The following is a 22,663-nucleotide window of genomic DNA, read 5'->3' on the forward strand; positions in this document are numbered from 1 at the left end:
TTGACTGCTGTGGGGCAGGCCCTTAATCCCCAGCATTGTTCAAGGGTCAACTGTAGTTGTAACTGTATATTGCAAACTCTAAAGCAACCATTAATTTTTTTTTTCAAAAAAGTTGATATGCTATGATAAGAGAGAAAACAGAATCACATAAAATGCTTGATTAAAATCAGAGAAGGCAGAAAAAAAGGCAGAAAAAATTAAAGGAAACAAAGAAGGGGTGCCAGACTCATTCAGTTGGTAAGAGCATGCGACTCTTGATCTCAGGGTTGTAAGTTTGAGTCCCACACTAGGTGTAGAGATTAGTTAAAAATAAAATCTTTATTTAAAAAAAAAAGAGCAATGCCTGGGTGGCTTGGTCAGTTGAGCATCTGACTCCTGATTTCAGCTCAGGTCATGATCTCAGGGTCTTGGGATCCAGCCCCACATCGGGCTCTGAGCTCAGCATGGATTCTTCTTGCCCTTTTCCCGCTTCTCCTCTCTATTCTCTCTCTCTCTTCCTCAAATAAATAAATAAAATCTTAAAGAAAAAAAAGAAAACAAAGAATAAATGCAATGAACAGCTACAAATATGTTACTTATTGATCAACTATATCAATGATCACTTTTAATATGAATGCTCTAAATACACTAATCAAAAGACAGAGGCTCTCAGTGTGGATAGAAAAGTAAGACCCAACTCTGTGTGTGTGTGTGTGTGTGTGTGTGTGTGTGTGTGTTTATATATTTATTTTAAGTATGCTCCACACCCAATGTGGGGCTTGAATTCATGAACCTGAGATCAAGAGTCACAGGCTCTACCAACTGAGCCAGCCAGGGACCCCAACATCCAACTATAGTTTGTCTATAAGAGACCTGCTTTAAATATAAAGGCACACATAGGTTAAAAGAGAGAAAGGAAACTATCCCATGCTAATGTTAATCAAAAGAAAGCTGCGGAGAAAGGGGAACCCTCTTACACTGTGGGTTGGAATGCAACTGGTACAGCCACTCTGGAAAACAGTACAGAAGTTCCTCAAAAAGTTAAAAACAGAGCTACCCTCTGACCCAGTAATTTTACTACTGGGTATTTATCCAAAGGATACAAACATAATGATTTGAAGGGACACCTGCACCCCAGAGTTTATAAGAGCAATGTCAAAAATAGCCAAACTATGGAAAGAGCCCAGATGTCCATCAACAGATGAATAAATTTTAAAAATGTGGTGGTGTATATATACAATGGAATACTACCCAGCCATCAAAAAATGAAATATTGCCATTTGCAATGACATAGATGAAACTGGAGTGTATTATGCTAAGCAAATTAAGTCAGTGAAAGAAAAATAAATACCAGATGATTTTACTCATAAGTGGAATTTAAAAAACAAAACAGATGAACAAAGAGGAAGGCAAGGAAAAATAAAATAAGATAAAATCAGAGAGGGAGGCAAACCATCAGAGACTCTTAACTACAGAAAACAAACTGAGGGTTGCTGGAGGGAAGATGGGTGGGGTGGGGTAACTGGGTGATTGATGGGTGTTAAGGACACATGATGCAATGAGCACAAATGTTATATGTAACTGATGAATCACTAAATTTTACTGCTGAAACTAGTAATATAGCATATGTTAACTAAATTGTATTTAAATAAAATTTTTTTAAAAAGCTGGAGTAGCTATATTGATTTTAAAACAAGGAAAATTATCCAGGACATTATGCCATGATAAAGGGGACAGTTCTCCAAGGTAACATAACAATCGTTGAGTGTATGAACCTAACCACAGAGTATCCAAACACAAGAGGCAAAATCTGATAGAACTGCCAGGAGAAAAAGACACATCCACTCTTACAGGTGGACACGTCAACACCCTTCTATCAGTAACCAACACCTCCAGCAGGCAGAAAATCATTACATCTAGAGTTGAACAGAACAGCGCCCTGACATAACACCATCAAAGAAGACACCAGCACAATACACCTTCTTCTAAGCTGGAAGTCAGTAACAGAAAGATAAGAGTAAAATCTCTAAACACTTGGAAATCGAACAACGTACTTCTTAATAATCCACTGGTCAAAGAGAGGACATCTCATGGGAAGTTTTTAAATATACTAAACTGAATGGAAATGAAAGTGCAGCCTATAAAAACCTGTGCAATGTAGCTAAAGTAGCTCTCAGAGAAAAAGCTATAACACTACATAACTTGTATTAGAAAAGTTCATGCTAAAAATCAGAAAAAAAATTCAACTATCCATTCATGATAAAAACTCTCAAACTATTAATAGAATTAAACCTCCTCAAGCTTCCTTTTGAAGCTTCCACTACAAAAACTAAAAAAAAGAGCAGAATGAACTTAAACAAGCGCAAGAATGAAAATAAGAGAAGAAATCAATGAAATTGAGGCACAAAATAGAGAAAAAAATCAGTGAAACTCAAAGCTGATGTTTGTTAGAGCTGATTGATAAACCTCCAACAAGACTAACAGAAGAAACAAAAGAAAGAAGACACAAACTGCCATTAGGAACAAAATGATGAGGGAGCAGGGGCTGGCGCCTTGCACCCCCTCTCCACCCACTCCCCTTGGTAATATGTGTGACATTCCACAGGCACCCCTGACTGCCCTAAAAGAAGAGCAAATGGTTATCTTGCAGAGATCACAGTCGTGCAAGGCAGGAGTCTCTCTTGGTTTACAAATGTCCTTGAGATTTACAACAAAGAAGTTACCTTATCAATAGCCCAATTTCCAAAGACACATAACTCAGTTCCTCAAGCCCTAACGTCACCTTCCCCTCCATAAAAAACCGAAGGAGCCGGAGGTAGAAGGAAAAGTAAATAAAGTTAAATTTCTTTTAAAACCTAAATCTCACTAACAAGTAAATAAAGTTAAATTTCTTTTAAAACCTAAATCTCACTAACAAGGACGCTTGATAGCAGGAATGTAACATTCCACCAGGAGACTCCCAATTGTCTTTATGTTAGTGCCTCATTAGAGGGAAAGTGGCCTTGGCTTGATAGTAACCAGGCCTTCAATATCCTGACAGTCTTCTTTACCCCAATAGCCCTTCTGAAAACCCCTTTGTCCACACCTACCCAACTCCTGTGTATATAACCAGCCACTCCTCACAGGCCCTGGGCAGCCGCATCTCTGCCTGCCCATGGGTCCTGTTCCCGTGCTCTAATAAACCACCCCACTGAACCTCACCTAGGTTCGAGAACTTCATCAAAAATAGAGTATCTTTAGAGGTTCTGTAGATATTGAAAAGACAAAAAAGTAAGAGTATGAACAAATAAGTTCAGCAACCTAGATGAAATGAGCCAATTCCTTAAAAATCACAAAGTATAAAAAATTTTCCAATACCAAATTGATAATCTAAATAATAACCCTATAACTATTAAAAGAAATTGGATTTATAACTTAAAATCTTCCAAAAAATATATGGGGGCGATCAGGCTACATTATCTGTCTTTCCGTTTGATTGCCAGGTTTGAATGAGCTGATCTGACTGGCTGGGTGGCAGTCTCCTTCCTCCCTTACCAATACATGTGTGTCCCTTCCCAAGCTGCACGTGGGATCAAAGAGGACCACCTCTCCCAATTTAGGAGGACCATTCTTTGGTCAAGGATATATAACTGGCTGTGCTCCTCTACTAGAACCTCCAAAAAAAGCTCTCAAAGTCCATTTGTAGGAGAATGTAGGGTAGTCAATCTTCCAAGACTCCAGCCACATCCAAATGAGGTGCTGCATGCGGCAATCTGACTTTCTTAAGAATAATAAATACTTCCAAAAAACCCAAAGCAGCAGACCCAGCTGGTTTTACTAGCAAATTCTATCAAATACTTAAATTAAAAGTAACACCAATTCTATACAATATCATCTAGAAAATAAAGAGGAGATAACCCTTCAACTCATTTTACGAGGCCAGCATTACCCAGATAACAAAACCAGACAATCACAATACAAAGGGAGGGGCGCCTGGGTGGCTCAGTCAGCTAAGCAACTGCCTTCAGCTCAGGTCACGATCCTAGGGTCTTGGGATCAAGCCCCGCATCGGGCTCCCTGCTTGGTGGGAAGCCTGCCTCCCTCTCTCCCTCTGCTGCTCCCCCTGTTTGTGCTCTCTCTCAACCAAAAAATAAAATCTTAAAAAAAAAAAAAAAAAAAAACCAAGGGAAAGCACTAAGATCAATATCCTTCATGAATACAAATGTAAAATTCCTCAAAAAATTAGCAAATCAAAAAAATAATGAATACTGTTTTTCTGAAAATAAATAAATTGGAAAAAAATTAGCAAATCAATCATAGGCATACATAAGATGAGATACAGATGAGATACAGAATATATAAGATACACTATGGGGTAGGTTTACCACAGAAATGCAAGACTTTTCAAAAATCAATGATTAATCGTAACAACAGACTAAAGAAGAAAAACTACAAGATCACATCAATGGATGCAGAAAAAGCATTTCAAAAATTCAACAGCCCAAGGAGGTGGGTGGGGCATGAGTGAAATAGGGAAGGGGATTAAGAATATACTTACCCAATGGGCACTGAGTAACATATAGAATTGCTGATTATTGTACACCTGAAACTAATATTACCCTACATACTAACACTGTTAATGACACTGCAATTAAAAAAAAAAAAAACAAAAATAAACAAAAAACAAAAACAAACGAAGATTGTACTTATCTCCACAAGCACCAATAAATGTATAGAACTGCTGAATTATACTGTAAACCTGAAACTATATTAATTACACTTGAATAGAAAGTTTACACCAGGGCGCCTGGGTGGCTCAGTCATTAAGCATCTGCCTTCGGCTCAGGCCATCCTAATCCCAGTGTTCTGGGATCTAGCCCCACATCATCGCATCATCGCATCATTGCATAATTGGGCTTCCTACTCTGCGGGGAGCCTGCTTCTCCCTCTCCAGCTCCCCTCTGCTTGTGTTCCCTCTCTTGCAGTCTCTCTCTGTCAAATAAATAAAATCTTAAAAAAAAAAAAAAAGTTCACACCAAATTTTTTGAAAAAAATTCAACATCCATTCATGATAAAACCTCTCAGCAAACTATGAATAGAACTTCCTTAAGCTGTTAAAGAGCATCTACACAAAGCCCACAACCAACATCATACTTAATAGTGAAACACTGAATGTTTTTTCAGCAAGACTAGGAACAAGGGAAGGATATCCAGTCCCACCCCAACTGTTCAACATCATACTGGAAGTCCTAGTCAGTGTGATGAAGGAGAATATAAAAGTCATACAAACTGGAAAGGAAGAAATAAAACTTCTTATATGCAGATGACATGATGTCTATGTAAAAAAATCCCCAAAAATCTACCCCAAAAAATCTACTCAAACTGATAATTAAGTTTAGCAAAACCACAGAATACAAGGTCAGCATACAAAAATCAATCATATTTCTGTGGACTTGAAACTGAAATTTATGAAACAATATTATTTACAACATTTTTGCAAAAAAGGTGTATACTTAAATATAATTCTAACAAAATGTGCAGATTTGTATGCTGAAACACAAAACACAAAACCATTAAAAGAAATCAAAGAAAATCTAAGTAAATGGAGAGACATACCATTTTTTTTAATTGGAAGATGCAATATAGTTTCCAATTCTACTCAATCTAACCTATAGATTTAACATAATTCCAACAGAAATCCCAGCAGAAGTGACACAGACAAGCAGATGAAAATGCACATGGAAAGGAATAGCCAAAAGTATTCCAGTAAAAAAGGAATAAAACTGGAGAATCCATATTACCTATTTTTAAGACTTACATTAAGGCTAGTATGCAAGATCAATAAAGAACTTATCAAGCTCAAGACTCAAAAAACAAAGAATCGAGTCAAGAACTGGGCAGAAGACATAAACAGACAGTTCTCCAAAGAATACATACAAATGAAAACGTGCTCCACATCACTTGGCATAAGGGAAATACAAATCAAAACCACAATATGATACCACCTCACACCAGTCAGAATGGCTCAAATTAACAAGTCAGGAAACAATAAGTTTCAGCAAAGATAAGGAGAAAGGGGAATCCTCTTACACTGTTGGTGGGAATGCAAACTGGTACAGTTACTCTAGAAAACACTACAGAGTTTCCTCAAGAAGTTAAAAATAGATCTACCCTATGACCCAGCAATTGTACTACTAGGTATTTGCCCCAAAGATACAAATGTAGTGATCCGAAGAGGCATGTGCACCCCAATGTTTATAGCAGCAATGTCCACAATAGCCAAAAAAAAGGAAAGCAGGCCTCAGCAGATGAATGGATAAAGATGTGGGAGATATATATGATGGAATATTACTCGGCCATCAAAAAGGATGAAATCTTTTTTAAAAAAGGATGAAATCTTGCCATTTACAACAACATGGATGGACCTGGAGGGTATTATGCAAAGCAAAATAAGTCAGAGAAAGACAATTATCATACAGTTTCACTCATATGTGGAATATAAGAAAAAGGGCAGATGACTGTTGGGGAAAGGAGGAAAAACTGAATGGGATGAAATCAGAGAAGGAAACAAACCATGAGAGACTCTTAACTATAGGAAACAAATTGAGGATTGTTGGAGGAGAGTTGGTTGCAGGGATGAGGTAATTGGGTGATGGGCATTAAGGAGGGCATGTGATACGATGAGCACTAGGTGTTATACGCAACTGATGAATAACTGAACTCTACATTTGAAACTAATGATGATATATGACTAAATGAATTTAGGTTAAAAAAAAGAAAAAAAGAAGAGTTATTTTAAAGCTCTATTACCAAGACAGTGTGCAATTGGGGGAAGGGATAAACATACACACAAATATGTCAATAAAACAGATTCTAGAGACTTCACTAACAGACTCCCAAATACAGTCATTTAATCTTTGACAAAACTGCCAAAAAATTTGATCGAGTAAGAATAGAACCCTTAATAAAACCCTTAATGTAAACCTCATACCTAGTACAAACTTAAATAAAATTTTTTTTTAATTTTTGGGGCACCTGGGTGGCTCAGTGGGTTAAGCCTCTGCCTTTGGCTCAGGTCATAATCTCAGGATCCCAGGAACGAGCCCTGCATAGGGCTCTCTGTCTGCCTCTCTGCCTACTTGTGATCTTTCTCTCTGTCAAATAAATAAATAAAATCTTTAAAAAAAAATTTTAATTAAAAAAATTTAATTAAAAATTTTAAAATTAAAATTAAAAATTAAAAAAACTTAAAAAATTAAAAAATCTTTTTAATTAAAAAAATTTTTTAAAGATTTATTTATTTGAGAGAACGTAAGTGCATGTCTGTAGGTGAGCATAAGTTGGGGGAAGGGGCAGAGGAATAGGGAGAAGCAGACCTCCTGCTGAGCAGGAAGCCAGATGGGGCTTGATCCCAGGACTCCGAGATCATGACCTAAGCAGAAGGCAGATGCTTCATCACTGAGCCACTAAGGCGTCCCTAACTTAAAATTTATCAACACTAAAAACATAAAATGTAAAAGTACAGCACTTTTAGAAGAAAACATAGGTGTCAATCTATGGCCTGGACTTTTTAACATAAGACAAAAAGTAAAATCTATACAAGGCACATTGATATACTGATATACGATATAAAATCTATACAGGCAAATTGATTTCAGCAAAATTAAAACTTTTTGTTTTATGAAAGGCGTTGGTCAGAATGAAAAGACAAGCCACAAACTGTGAAGAAATCTTTGCAAACCCCATATCCCTGAAAGGTTTTGCATAGAGAATATATAAAGAACTATTAAAACTGAACAGTTAGGGGAAAAAAACTGAACAGTTAGGAAACAACCGAATTAAAAAAAAAAACAAAAAAACAAAAACACTTGCAAAACCCTAGTACTCACATACTTCCAAAGAAAATATACAGATGGAAATAAGCACATGAAAAGATGTTCTATATCATTCACCACTAGGGAAATGTAAATTAAAACTGTAATGAGATACCTGCTACAGGTCTATTAGAATAGCTAACATTAAAATTTTTTAGAAGTTCCAATAGCAGGAACTGGCAAGGAGAACAAATTAAACTCTAATACATTGTTGCTAGAAATGCAAAATGGTAAAGCCACTCTGGAAAGAAAGCAGTTCCAAATTAAACAGAGACCTACTATGAGACTCAGCAAACCCTTATCTTGGTACCTACCCTAGAAAAAGCAAAAACATCTTCACACAAAACCTGTATGACAAATGTATTTATAGCAGCTGTAGTCACAATGTCAAAAACTGGAAAACAGCTTAACATCCTCCAAGTGGTGAATGGATTAACATCTATCCTCACCTTGAATGCTACTCATCAATAAAAGGAACAAATTGTTAATAGAAGCAACAACACAAATACTGAGAAAAAGGCACCAGTTTGGAAAGGTTACATGCTCTAAGATTCCACTGATACGACATTCTAGAAAAGGCATAAATACAGGGTGAGCAAAGAGGTGGGCAAGATTTAGGACTACCAAGCTGTCGCAAGGGTGTTTTTTTGTTGATGAACTGTTCTGTATTCTCACTGTTGGGACAGTTACAAATCTCTATGTGTGTTTCAACTCTCAGAATCCCCCCGAGACACACACACACACACACACACACACACACACGTCAATTTAAGCCTATGCAATTTTTTTTTTTTTTTAAAGATTTTATTTATTTGACAGAGAGAGATCACAGTAGGCAGAGAGGCAGGCGGAGAGAGGGGAAGGGAAGCAGGCCCCCTGCTGAGCAGAGAGCCCGACGCGGGACTTGATCCCAGGACCCTGAGATCATGACCCAAGCCGAAGGCAGCGGCTTAACCCACTGAGCCATCCAGGCACCCCTATGCAATTTTTTTAAGGGGCGGGAGATCATTTTCCAGAAACTTCTGCCTTCAGCCCTATAACATAAAGCCCCCTGAAGGCAAGGGAACACCAAAGTCTAGCTGCTGTCTTGGAATCAAAAAACAGAATAAAACATGTATTGAATTTGAGTTAATTACCCCGCTGCAGATTTATAAATGCTAAGGCATTTATACCTAGTTTTACTGAACAAAATAATTTCAGTTTACCTCTGAGGGCCTGTGATCACTAACTTCCCAAAAGGTCTCAACCTCACTCCCATCTGAGCAGTAATGGTGTGGAATGCTGGTCTTTGAAGCTGCAATCTCCCTCCCATCCCCCAGCAGCAGCCTCTGTCAAATGGAGGAGGTATGTCACCACCTCCTCCTGGGAGGCCACTGTGAAGGAGAGGGGAGATGTGGGTGAAGCTAGATCTCAAGAGAGACAAGCAGGCACTGAGTTTTCTCTTTGAAGTAAAAGAAGAACACTGGCACAAGGGCAAGCAGGGAGGCAGGCAGGGCCAACTCTTTTTTCCTGAATGCTGTTATGCAACTCACATCCAAGAATGGGAGCTCCCCCAACACTAAGCATTTGAGAAATATTATTACTGGTCACAGAACCACCCAGAGCTTTACCAGTTCACTAGGTGGAGTATTTGGTTCTCTATCAAATGCTAGAAATTCTAGAAGAGAATTCATATGAATACCAACTTTTTTTTTTCTTTTCTACAATGTTTGAGAAACTGAGCGAGTGGCTTATTCCTTGCATGTTACCGTGAAACCTCCTTGTTCACATATTATTAGCAAATACAGACCAGGAGGTGAGCACAGGGAGCATGCTGCTGCTTGCTTCAGCATTCTCTGGGTAGAACTATGTCATCAAGAGAATCAGGAAAAGAGGCTGATTACCTAAGGGCACAATCTTGCTCTTCATTATAAAAAAATAAGCAAATACTGAATAGGCACAGTCTTGCACAGTGAAGAAACCCAAATTAGAACAACTTAAGAGTTTTTCACACCAGGGCATAGGTAACCTGATTCCATCTATCCAACACACTAGGGTCGAGGGCTGACCCTCCTGCACCCTCCCTCACAGAGAAGCCAGTGAGGAAGTTCTGATCAGCAATCCCACAGCACACTCACCCACCAGCAATGTGAGTGGGCAGTGGTAAGCAGCTGGCAGGACTACAAGAAAGAAGGAAGGCGCATACATTTTATATCCACAGAGAAAGAAAACAGGAAGACTGGAATTCTTCATAGAATGCTCATTGAAGGGACGCCTGGGTGGCTCAGTTGGTTAAGCAGCTGCCTTCGGCTCGGGTCATGATCCCAGCGTCCTGGGATAGAGTCCTACATTGGGCTCCTTGCTCAGCAGGGAGCCTGCTTCTCCCTCTGCCTCTGCCTGCCATTCTGTCTGCCTGTGCTCGCTCGCTCTCCCTCTCTCTCTCTGATAAATAAATAAAATCTTTAAAAAAAAAAAAAAAGAATGCTCATTGGAAGTCTCTAATTGCTCAGAACAAAATCAAAAGCCTAACAAAAGCAAACACCTCAACACCATTGTATTTGTCAACAGACAAACCTGTAAACTCCATCAAAACAACCACTTGTCTGTTAAAAAAAAAAAACAACCTGAAATTATGGCAGAGATGACATCCCAATCAAAGCATGTGTCAGACTGCTGACAGCAGTGATGTCGGGGTGAGGAAGAAGGAAAAAAAAAAAAACAACCACCTGAAAGTAGTAGAACAATGCAGAAATCTAGCACATGCTCCCGTTTCAACTGCACAAAATACACACTACAGGAAATGAGCACAGAACCTGGAGGATAACAAGGTCTTGGTTAATACATTCTTTTCCTTTAAAGACCTAATTTATTATTTTTTGAAGTATTTGCATATTTTGCCATCATGACATTTCTTTTTGTGGGACCACTGTTGCTGTTTATTTTTATTTCAGTCAAGTGACCTTTAAAGGTTGAGGGAGAAAAATAAAAAAGGCAGTAGGAGATTTTCTTAACACTCTACTTCCAGCTGTGTAAGTCTTGCATAGTCAGAGCCACAGGAAAGAGGTCTCTAACCTCTGACCCCTCAGTAAGTTGCTTGCTTTTGCCAAATAATCTTTTGATAAAAGAAAACTCATATTGTTTGAACTCATCATTCAATGGGCACATTCCTAAGTACTTAAGAATTTATTAGCCCTGTGAGGGGACACCCCTATTATCCCAATATTAAAGGTTAGGATATTGATGGAACCAGAAAAGACCCCAAATAGCCAGAAGAATGTTGAAAAAGAAAACTAAGGCTGGTGGCATCACAATTTCCGGACTTCAAGCTCTGTTACAAATCTGTGATCATCAAGGCATATAGATCAATGGAACAGACTGGAGAGCCCAGAGGGTGACCCTCAACACTATGGTCAACTAATCTTTGACAAAGCTGGAAAGAATATCTAATGGAAAAAAGTCTCTTCAACAAAAGGTGTTAGGAAAATTGGACAGCCATGCAGAAGAGTGAAATTGGACCATTTCCTTAAACCACGCACGAAAATAGACTCAAAGTGGATAAAAGGCGTTAATGTGAGGGGCGCCTGGGTGGCTCAGTGGGTTAAAGCCTCTGCCTTCGGCTCAGGTCATGGTCCCAGGGTCCTGGAATCGAGCCCCGCATCGGGCTCTCTGCTCAGCAGGGAGCCTGCTTCCCTTCCTCTCTCCGCCTACTTGTGATCTCTGTCTGTCAAATAAATTAAAAGAAAAAAAAAAAAAAGGTGTTAATGTGAGACAGGAATCCATTAAAATCCTTGAGGAAAACACAGGCAGCAACCTCTTCGACCTCAGCCGCAGCAACTTCTTCCTAGACACATTACCAAAGGCAAGGGAATCAAGGCGAAAATGAACCATTAAGACTTCATCAAGATAAAAAGCTTCTGCACAGCAAAGGAAACAGTCAACAAAACCAAAAGACAACAGGCAGAATGGGAGAAGATATTTGCAAATGACATATCAGATAAAGGGCTAGTATCCAAAAATCTATGAAGAACTTATCAAACTCAACACCCAAAGAACAAATAATCCAATCAAGAAATGGGTAGAAGACATGAACACACATTTCTGGAAATAAGGCATCCAAATGGCCAACGGACACAACAGACATGAAAAAGTGCTCCACATCACTTGGCATCAGGGAAATACAAATCAAAACCACACTGAGGTACCACCTCACACCATTCAGAATGGCTAAAATGAACAAGTCAGGAAAACAACAGATGCTGGCAAGGATGCAGAGAAAGGGGAACCCTCCTACACTGTTGGGAATGCAAGCTGATGCAGCCACTCTAGAAAACAGTATGGAGGTTCCTCAAAAAGTTGAAAATAGAGCTACCCTACAACCCAGTAATTGTACTACTAGGTATTTATCCAAAGGTTACAAACAGTGATTTGAAGGGGCACCTGCACTCCAATGTTTATAGCAGCAATGTCCACAATAGCCAAACTATGGAAAGAGCCCAGATGTCCAACAACATATGAATGGATAAAGAAGATATATATGCAATGGAATATTATACAGCCCCCAACAAATAAAGAACTCTTGCCATTTGCAAGAGCTACCCTATGACCCAACAATTGCACTACTAATTACCCGAAAGATACAAATGTATTGATCCGAAGAGGCACATGTACCCCAATGTTTATAGCAGCTATGTCCATAATAGCCAAACTAGGGAAAGAGCCCAGATGTCCATTGACATGAATGGATAATTAAGATATATACATAATGGAATATGATGCAGCCCAAGAAAGAAATGAAATCTTGACATTTGCAATGACATGGATGGAACTAGAGGGTATTATACTAAGCAAAATAAGTCAGTCAGAGAAAGACAATTATCATGTGGTCTCATTGATATGTGGAATTCGGGAAACAAGACAGGAAGAGAGGAGAAAATGAAACAAGACAAACCAGAGAGGGAGCAAACCATAACAGACTTTTTTTTTTTTTTTAATTTCTTTTCAGCATAACAGAATTCATTGTTTATGCACCACACCCAGTGCTCCATGCAATACGTGCCCTCTATAATACCCACAACCTGGCTCCCCCAACCTCCCACCCCCCACCCCTTCAAAACCCTCAGATTGTTTTTCAGAGTCCATAGTCTCTCACGATTCATCTCCCCTTCCAATTTCCCTCAACTCCCTTCTCCTCTCCATCTCCCTATGTCCTCCATGTTATTTAAAAACCATAACAGACTCTTAATCTCAGGAAACTGAGGGTTGCTGCAGCAGAAGGAGATGGGAGGGATAAAGTGGCTGGCTGGTGGACACTGGGGAGGGTATGTGTTTTCATAAGCACTGTGAACTGTGTAAAATTGATGAATCACAGACCTGTAACCCTGAAATAAATAATATATTATATGTTAATAATAAAAATAAGTTTCAAAAAACGGTGAGGATATCGAAGCATAGAGAGGTTAAGTATTTGCTCAAAGTCACAGAGCTAGTAAATGAACACATATTGAGATCTAACTCCACAGTCAGAACTACCAACTTTTACATCCTGCCTCATGACTACTAATAATATCCAAACATACAAAGTGGTTTTGAATAAGAAAGTTTTTCCATGCACAAGTCAGGACTCTGAAATCCATAATATATGGGGCAATGTCTCTTCTAGCTTTAGACCAAACCTAATGTTCTATAAGAATTTGTATTAGTAAACCTAATTATAAGGAAAGAACACTAACTTGATAGTCCCCCAAACCAGACAATCCATATCCCAATTCATTTCTATTCATCTGCTATAAAAGTGAGATATCTTCCCACTATATTACCAGGATGTAATCTTTGTTTCGTGTTGGCTATAAACAATATAAGAGAATAAAATAATGCAACCAATAAGATTTATTTAGAAAACCATGATAGTCTCCCCTCATTATTGTCCCAACTTTCACATCTGAAATTCCAAATGTCCAATTAAGAGCTAAAGGTAAATACTGATCTTCTCTGTTCTCTATACATACTTAAAAGTCCACAGAATCCAACAGTGGGTTGAAGATTTTGGGTTTCTACTTCTAAAGAATGAGACTGCTGTGAAGGTCAGTGTCAACAGCAACAACTCAGTGGCCATAATGCAGATTCAGAATTGCCAAGAACTAATCATCTTCAATGTGGATGAAACATGGCAGTTTAAGAAACCAGGCCCTGGGGAAGTCACGGTATTTCACTATTGCAGTTGCTTGAAGTCCATGCCAAACAAAATACACTAAAATAAAATGTTGTGATCCTAGGCTGATGCAAAATAACATGGAATGGAGCCCTTTCCAAGGCTGACACACAAGGGGCTCAAGAGGTAATGAGACTTGGTGCTCTGCCACAGAAGTTTCCAACACTGCAGTGCCTGATGGTCCCAGTGCAGAGAGGAGCTCAGGAGCACCAGGCTACTGCAAGTTCTATGAAATGCACCTATGCCCAGCAGTCCCTGTTGATCATCCAATATACAAATCAATCCCACCTTGACTCACCCCAGAGGTGGACTCAGAACAGGAAAGAAATCTGGGAGCAAGTGCTTAGAGTCAAGAAGCAGGAGCCCAGCCATGCACCTGTCCTTCACTGACCTATGAGCTCAGAGTTGTCTGCTTAAAGGGAATCAGCTCTTTGAAAAATTATAGTGTAAGAGTCTTTTAAAAAATCTCTCCCATTTTATTTTTTTTAAAGATTTTATTTATTTATTTGACAGAGAGATCACAAGATCATAGGTAGGCAGAGAGGCAGGCAGAGAGAGAGGGAGGAAGCAGGCTCCCTGCTGAGCAGAGAGCCAGATGTAGCGTTCGATCCCAGGACCCTGAGACCATGACCTGAGCTGAAGGCAGAGGCTTTAACCCACTGAGCCACCCAGGCGCCCCATCTCTCCCATTTTAAGTCATAGAATTTCAGAGTTGTATTGTACCTTAAGTTGTCTCATCCATTATCTTTTTTTTTTTTTTTTTAAGATTTTATTTATTTATTTATTTGACAGAGAGAGAGAGAGACAAGAAAAGGAAACACAAGCAGGCAGAGAGGGAGATGGAGAAGCAGGTTTCCTACTGAGAGCAAGGAGCCTGATGCGGGGCTCGATCATGACCGGAGCTGAAGGCTGATGCTCGATGACTGACCCACCCAAGCACCCCTCATCCACTATCTTAATAGACTTGGGAAGCCATTCTCACTTACCAAATGTGGAAAACAAGGCACAGACATTCAGAGCCCAAAGACACTTCAAGAAATGGGCAGCACTAAAACTAGTACCTGTCCTGAGGCAGACTGGTTGAGAGCCTCACACCAACCCATCTCTCTTTTTCTTTCTTTTTTTTTTTTTTAAGATTTTATTTATTTGACAGAGAGTAGGCAGAGGGGCAGGCAGAGAGAGAGGAGGAAGCAGGCTCCCCGCTGAGCAGAGAGCCCAATGTGGGGCTCGATCCCAGGACCCTGAGATCACGACCTGAGCCGAAGGTAGACGCTTACCCCACTGAGCCACCCAGGTGCCCCCAACCCATCTCTCTTCCCTATACCCTTCCCATGGGGTCATTCCCAGGCCATCACTGGCTAAAAATTAGGTTTCTGCTCCCTGAGACAGCAAATACAAAGGAAGAGTAGTTTGGAGTGCTGGAGGTGAAGACAGAAATTCAGCTGGAATGTGTTGAGTCTGAAATCTAGAAGACACCGAGGCAGAATGAGCAAAGGCAGCTGGATGTCTGGTCTGCTGTGAAGCATTAGGGAAGGAAAATGCTAAAATCACTGGAAGGACTGTCTTCTTTTTTCCCACCTCTTCAGACAACAAAGCCAGAGAAAATATCACAGTTCACCAGATCTACGATGCCACTGATTCTAAAACCAATGACTAAAAAAGAAAAACTGCTATCAAAATCTGACACAATACTAAAACAGCATGGATTATATAATGCATCCCAAATTCAGAGACATTGTAACATGAAAAAAAAAAAGTAAGGTATTTAGATTGCAGTGAATACAGAGTAGACATCTGTTTTTGTAACTTTTTAAAATAATTTCAAGTTTATAGAAAAGTTGCAAAAACAGTACAAAGAATTCCCAAATACCCTTTACCCAGAGAGCTTCACCAGTTGTTTTCACTTTGCCCCATTTATCATGCTCATTTTATCATTTTCTTTCCCCACCCTTCTTCATTCTCTCAGATTGTTTCATACTTTGTGCCCTCCTATCTCTAAATATCTCAGTATGCACTTAGCAAACTCAAGGACACGTGACAGTAGAATGATCAAACTCAGGAAATGTGACACTGATATAATACTATTGTCTATTTCATCACTCATTCAAATTTTGTCCATTGTCCTAATAATGTCCTTTATAGCTTGTCTGCCCCTTCCTGGCTCCATGCCAGGGTCCCGTATTCAGGTGTTGGGTCCCTCTAGTCCTCTTTCAACTAGAATAGGTCAACAAGAATAGTTTCTTGACCTTGAAATGTTTGAAGTACAGAGGCCAGTCAGTAACTCTGTAGAACATCACACAAATGGGAATTCGTCTGATGTCTCCACACAGAGTCAGGTTAAGGTGGGGATACCCCAGGGTAACATTGTTTCCTTCTCCATACCTCTCATCAAGGAGGCACAGTGATGTCTCTTTAAAGGTGACCTCAACTTTGGTTACTTGGTTAGGATGGCATCCACAGCAGAGCAATTACCCTTTATAAGAATGTGAATTATGAGAATTTTAAAAAAGATTTTATTTACCTAGGGGCACCTGGGTGGCTCATCTGTTAAGCATCTGCCTTTGGCTCAGCTCATGATCTCAGGGTTCTGGGATCAAGCCCCTCTGCTGGGTGGGGAGTCTCCTTCTCCCTCTGCCCTTCTGCACTGCTTGTTCTCTCTCTTTCTCTCAAATGAATATACAAAATCTTTAAGAGAAAAGATTTTCCAAAAAATTTTTTAAAGATTTTATTTATTAACTTAGAGCATGTACATGAGCAGGGATTGGGGGTAGACCGGGTCAGAGGGAGAGAGAATTTCAAGCAGACTCTGCGGAGCATATAAGTCCAACTCCGTATTTGATCCCAGGACCCTGAGATCATGACCTGAGCCAAAAGTAAGAATCAGATGTTCAACTGACTGAACCACCCAGGAGCCCTGAATTATGAGAATTTTCAGAAGTAAAATCTACAAACAACAAAGTCTTACTTTATGTGAACAATGTGAAATAATAAAAATTGAAAAAGAACTTAAAATGGGACAAGAACAGCTTACTTTTAAGCACTCTGCCACAGAGCAGACCTGGCTAAGTTGGAGTTAGGCAGGACCCCTGCAAACATCCTATCTGAACCAGTTTTCTGAGGAGTGCTACTGGCTGTGAGAATAGGCCACTATAGCTCGTAGGGTTTAGAAACTGGGCATCTATATTTCTGGCCAACTGAGGAGGCAAACTCACTATTACTTCTCTTCATTTACGTCTTTGGGGAGCAGTGACCTTGCTGAAGTCAGACCACAAAGCAAGAGACCCGAACCCAGGGAGCTAACTGGCTGGGGTACAGTCAGCCCTTGGGAATTGGGTTTTCCTGGGGCAGAAGTCACTACCCTCCCTGTTATCAAAGGGATGATAAACTCTGTTTTTACCCCATCCTCATTGGGACACACAGCCCCTGGGTATGCAAGGAGGAGGGTCATCTGTTCTGTAATCTCTCCCCAGCTGGGGACCGGGTGGTACTGCCCACTCTTGCCCAGTTTTGTCCATGTTTATGAACATAGCCAAAAGTCTGGAGGCTACTTGGACTGGCAGTCCTAGCTGCTCCCTCCTCAAGCCACCTGAGGACAGCCAGGGCAGGTAAAGGCATTCTGGATACCTGGAGCTTGCATTGGGGCATGGCAACCTGCTGTCAAAATCTGACTGAGCAGACCACTCTGTTGATTTTTAAATAATGTATAACGTTTTAGCAAAATTCCGGTGTCCTTAAACTAAGCCCCAAATCAGTGACTGTTTAATTACATTAGTTGATGCTGGTTCTTATGTTCATGGTCTGATGCCATCAGTGACCCTGAGGGAGACCCCACAGGCCCCTGGTGTGAATGGCACTCCTAGGAGGTTGCCCTAGCAGGACCACAGAGTGGCTGGTGGCGGCTACAGCCCCAAACCTAACATCAGACTCATGTTTTTAACGTTATTCCCTTGGGCACGGACACACATGATGCCTACTAGTGCAAAGCACAACTACTGCTTACATACATAATTTGAGTTGCCAATTCCCTTACCTCTCACTCACCTCACACATCGAGACAGATTGTGTAAGTCACAGCTTTTTAACAGCATTAAAAACTCTTTCTTTTTCATGTACAGAAATCATCTAGTCACTGAGGCAGTGACACATAGTTGGAAATCCCATGTGCTAGGAGGCAGAAAATCTACAGAGAGCCTGTCCAGATCCTGGTACCAAGGGCTCTGAGCATAACCCCATCTTTGAGATGGGGAACAAGAGCATGCCCTGGCTCAGGTCCTATGAGCACCACATGGAAGAATTTACCGAAAGCAGAGAACAGAGCCTGGTATACAGTGAGAGCATGCTTTAAAAACAGCCACCAAAAAAATTTTAAAGTTCAAAAATTTTAAAAAAATAATAATTAATAATAATAATAATAATAATAATTAATGTTGCTTTCTGTAAACCCAGGAATGGAGGAATCTTTTTGGATGGTGTTCTGTGTTGATGAAAGTTAGAGCATGTAGCTGGCACTGCCTGTACTCCTCTGTCTCTCTCAACCCTGGATTGTCCTTCCTTAAACTTCAAGATGTAATGGCTTCTTGTTTCTCAAAGACTGTACATAGTCTCCCTTGAGTTGAAATCATTTGTTTCTCAAATAAACAAACACCCGCTAGGTAATTCTAATGCACTCAAGTTTGAGAAACGCTGGCATATGCTAGCTTTTGTGCATTGACTTAGTTTGCATTTCTTTTTTTTTTTTCCAAAGATTTTATTTATTTATTTGAGAGAGAGAGACTATCTCTCTCTGTTGTATGCCTAGTTTGTTTTGTCACCAAGAGACCAGGGCTCCATTTCTGAAAACCAGCATAGCCAACACACAAGCCATGCAGAGGGCCCATGGGACATACTTTACCTGTGTGGTGAGCCACACAAGCCCTCCAGTGACCAGGTACCTAAAGCCTGCCCTCCCACAGACCCCATGCACCCTGCCTCCATGGAGCAGCAGCAGGGAAGTGTGGAGTCTATCACAGACCAAGGTGGGGTAGGCCCCCTTCCAGCTGGTGACTGGTTCAATGGCCCACAAGCCAATGATGCAGAGGCCACTGGGTGTGTTCCTCCTCATTCTTAAAGAGTCACAGAAGCCACCCTACCTCTTCCTCCAAATGTGAGACAGCTACCACCAACACGACAATGTGTGAAAAAGGGGCAGGCTGGGCCCCCAAATACTGGTTCAGCTACTGGAAAAACCCATCCTGAAGTATTTTTTTTTTAATTTTTTTTTTTTTTTAAATTTAACAGACAGAGATCACAAGTAGGCAGAGAGGCAGAGAGAGAGGAGGAAGCAGGCTCCCTGCTGAGCAGAGAGCCCGATGTGGGGCTCGATCCCAGGACCCTGGGACCATGATCTGAGCCGAAGGCAGAGGCTTAACCCACTGAGCCACCCAGGCGCCCCTGAAGTATTATACTTTCCTTCCATACTTCCCTACCTGTTTAAGCCAAGACTGAGTTGTGTTTTCCATCCTCGTTAGCTAAAAATATCCCTACTGATGGACATCCACAAATGTTAAATTCATAACTGAAAAGTTAAAAAAAAAAATCAAACTAGACAATGTGAAGAATGATTTCCCTTCAGATCTTTTTAACAAGAACAAATGATGTCCATTTCGACAAACTCCAGCACACCAAAATTTTAACTTATTAAACAAAATAGATCCCAAGATAAAATAACTGGCTTATGAGCCTGTGTGTCATCATAAAAATATCTGCTGGTTTCCTCTCATGAAACACAAAATAAGTTGGGGCGCCTGGGTTGGTCGGTTGGTTAAGCCTCTGCCTTCAGCCCAGGTCATGATCCCAAGGTCCTGGGATGAGCCCCGAGTCAGGCTCCCTACTCGGCAGGGAGCCTGCTTCTCCCTCTCCTCTCCCCTTGTAATCCCTCTCACTATCTCTGTCTCTCTCTCTCAAATAAATAAATAAAATCTTTGAAAAAAAAAAAAAAGAAATACAAACTAAGTCAATGCACAAAAGCTAGCATATGCCAGCGTTTCTCAAACTTGAGTGCATTAGAATTACCTAGAGGGTGTTTGTTTATTTGAGAAACAAATGATTTCAACTCAAGGGAGACTATGTACAGTCTTTGAGAAACAAGAAGCCATTACATCTTGAAGTTTAAGGAAGGACAATCCAGGGTTGAGAGAGACAGAGGAGTACAGGCAGTGCCAGCTACATGCTCTAACTTTCATCAACACAGAACACCATCCAAAAAGATTCCTCCATTCCTGGGTTTACAGAAAGCAACATTAAAATTCCTTTGGTGGGGGCACCTGGGTGACTCAGTGAGCTAAGCCTCTGCCTTCAGCTCAGGTCATGATCCCAGAGTACTGGGATAGAGCTCCACATCCGGCTCTCTACTCAGGAGGGAGCCTGCTTCCCGGCCCCCCCCCCCCGCCCCGCCGGCTTCTCTGCCTACTTGTGAACTCTGTCTGTCAAATAAATAAATAAAATCTTTAAAAAAAAATCCTTTGTTGGCAAAAGTTTTACCAGGAGCCTCAAGGTTACCCTAAGGATGGGCGGGGGGGGGGGGGCGGGGGGCGGGGGGAGGAAAGCCTTCTGCTCCCGCAGGCCTCCAAATAGTTCCGGGTAGAATCTGACCCAAAGTTTTGGCCTCTTGCTTGTGATTAACCAAATCTCTGGCCTTGAGCCTGAATTCTTAATTTGTACTTGGAACCAAGGACTCAGGTAAGCCCAAATCTTAGGTCTAGTTACAGTCACTACTGTTCAGCCTTTTACAGAACAACCACGGAATGGATAGCAAACTGGCGGGCCGGAAAGCGGCAAACTGCTTGCGAGGATCGCGAACGCTGCAGGAACGGCAGCGACTGCAGAACCTGGTTTTCAAAGGTTTGGTGGAGCTGCTAGATTCCCGCGGGACACGTTCTTTTAAAGGGACGTCCCGTCCCCGAGCCCCCCTCCCTGTCTTCCGGGGTGACGGAAAAAAAGGCGGCCAACACGTCAGGCTGACCGAACCTGGAGTCCCGTACCCGGATGCTGAAGATGCACCGATCCCGTGCAGGGGCCGGTCCCCGGCGCCGAGGCGAGGGCTGGTGGTGTCACGGGGTTCGCCCCACAATCCCGCCGCGCCCACAGTCGCAGGGCCCCGGACCCCCTCGTCCCCACCTGCCGACTGCCTAGGGCGCAGCCCCGGAGACCGCGCGTCTTCCTCTCCCGCGGCCCTCACCACCGGCGCGCTCCCGGGCCTGTTGCACGTGCGGCGGAGGGGCGGGCCCCGCAGCCCCGCCCCAGCCCCGCTCACCTGGGCGGTGGCCGCCTCTGGTCTCCCCTGCGCTGGGCACAGGGGCGCGAGCCGACGGGGCTAGCTCGCGCGGGGAACCCAGGGCTCGTCCCGCTGGCAGCTCTTTGTGTCTGGAGGCCCCGACGCGGCCCTCCCGCAGCCTCCAAGCACCGCCTCCTCGTCCTCCCGGCGCCCCGCGCCGCTGGCCCAACCCAAGAGGGCGGGCCGTGAGGGCGCAGGGCGGGAGGGGGCGTGAGGGCAGGGGAGTGGCGAGCCTGGGCGCGGAGCCTCCCTGGCGGGTCCTGGGACTTCAGAGACGCGCCCTTAATGGAGTTTGGCCGTTCACAGCGCTTACTCCAGCATCATTTTCTGGGAACAACCCGAGGACGCAAACCAGGTAGTAATACCCCAAATTCGCAGTTGAAGGAACCTGAAGACGCAAAACTTATGGTTCCTGTCTTCCCATCATATAGCAAATCAAGTATTTATTGAGCACCTAATAGTGCCAGTTGTCGTCCCAGGGACTGAAAATGGAGCAGTAATAATGCGGGGAGGGGGAGGGTTGGCCAAATAAAATAAAATAAAATAAGATAAAATAAAATTTTTGCCCCTCGTGGAGTTTACAGGCCAGAAGACAATTTAAAAGCTTAAATGAAATACGCAAAAATGCTAGATAGTTATAAATGCCAAAAAGACGCAAATTAAGAGAGGAGCTTAAGGAGTGCAGGAGGTGGGGCAAGGGAAGGTCAGAAAAAGGCCAGGTCAGTGAAGGCCAGAAGGGAGGGAGGGAGGCAGGCAGCAGTCCAGGAGAACAGTTGGCCAGGCCTTGAGTCTAGAGGATGCCCAGTGAGTTTCCCTGTGGCCAGGAAGAGTGGCAGGGTGAACTGTGTGGTGTGTGAAGCCAGAAAGAAGTGAAAGATGGGCGGAGAGGTAGGTAGGGCCTTGCTGCCCTCTTGTTAAGGACTTGTTTCTACTCTGAGAGTGTTTAGTAGAGGGAACTTGTGGTCAGACTTAAAGTCATCCTGGTCACTGGGTGAGGGCAAGTGGGGAGAGAGGGAGCAAAGGTTGAAGTAGGGAGACTGTTAAGAAGTGATGGTAGTGGGACACCTGGGTGGCTCAGTAGTTAAGCGGCTGCCTTCGGCTCAGGTCATGATCCCAGAGTCCTGGGATCCAACCTTGCATGGGGGGCTTGCTGCTCAGTGGAAAGCCTGCTTATCCCTCTCCCACTCCCCCTGCTTGTGTTCCCTCTCTGGCTGTCAGATAAATAAATAAAAATCTTTAAAGAATAAGAAGAAAGAGAGGGAGAAGGAGAGGAAGAGCAAGAGGAAGAGGAAGAAGAAGAAGAAGTAGTAGTAGTAGTAGTAGTGGCAGCGG

General features: G+C 42.0%; 1 protein-coding gene and 1 non-coding gene across 9 annotated transcripts in view; one reads left to right on the forward strand and one right to left on the reverse strand.

Annotated features, from left to right (window-relative positions):
- Window positions 1-21,439, reverse strand: part of NINL (ninein like) — a 171,765-nt gene extending 150,326 nt beyond the window's left edge. For 6 of the 8 annotated variants that reach the window (XM_044263833.1, XM_044263832.1, XM_044263831.1 and 3 more), the window contains exon 1: window positions 21,039-21,056. The gene's annotated coding sequence lies outside the window, so the exon portion shown is untranslated. Of the gene's footprint in view, window positions 1-21,038; window positions 21,057-21,310 lie in introns of those variants that run through there. The other 2 variants (XM_044263836.1, XM_044263837.1) reach the window with 2 other exon arrangements.
- LOC122916671 lies at window positions 10,447-10,506 on the forward strand. The gene has a single exon (XR_006386289.1). It is a non-coding gene; the product is annotated as a small nucleolar RNA SNORD104 (small nucleolar RNA).
- Window positions 21,440-22,663: the final 1,224 nt, after the last annotated feature.

Source organism: Neovison vison, chromosome 8, assembly GCF_020171115.1.
Source record: "Neovison vison isolate M4711 chromosome 8, ASM_NN_V1, whole genome shotgun sequence".
Lineage (NCBI taxonomy): Eukaryota > Metazoa > Chordata > Mammalia > Carnivora > Mustelidae > Neogale > Neogale vison.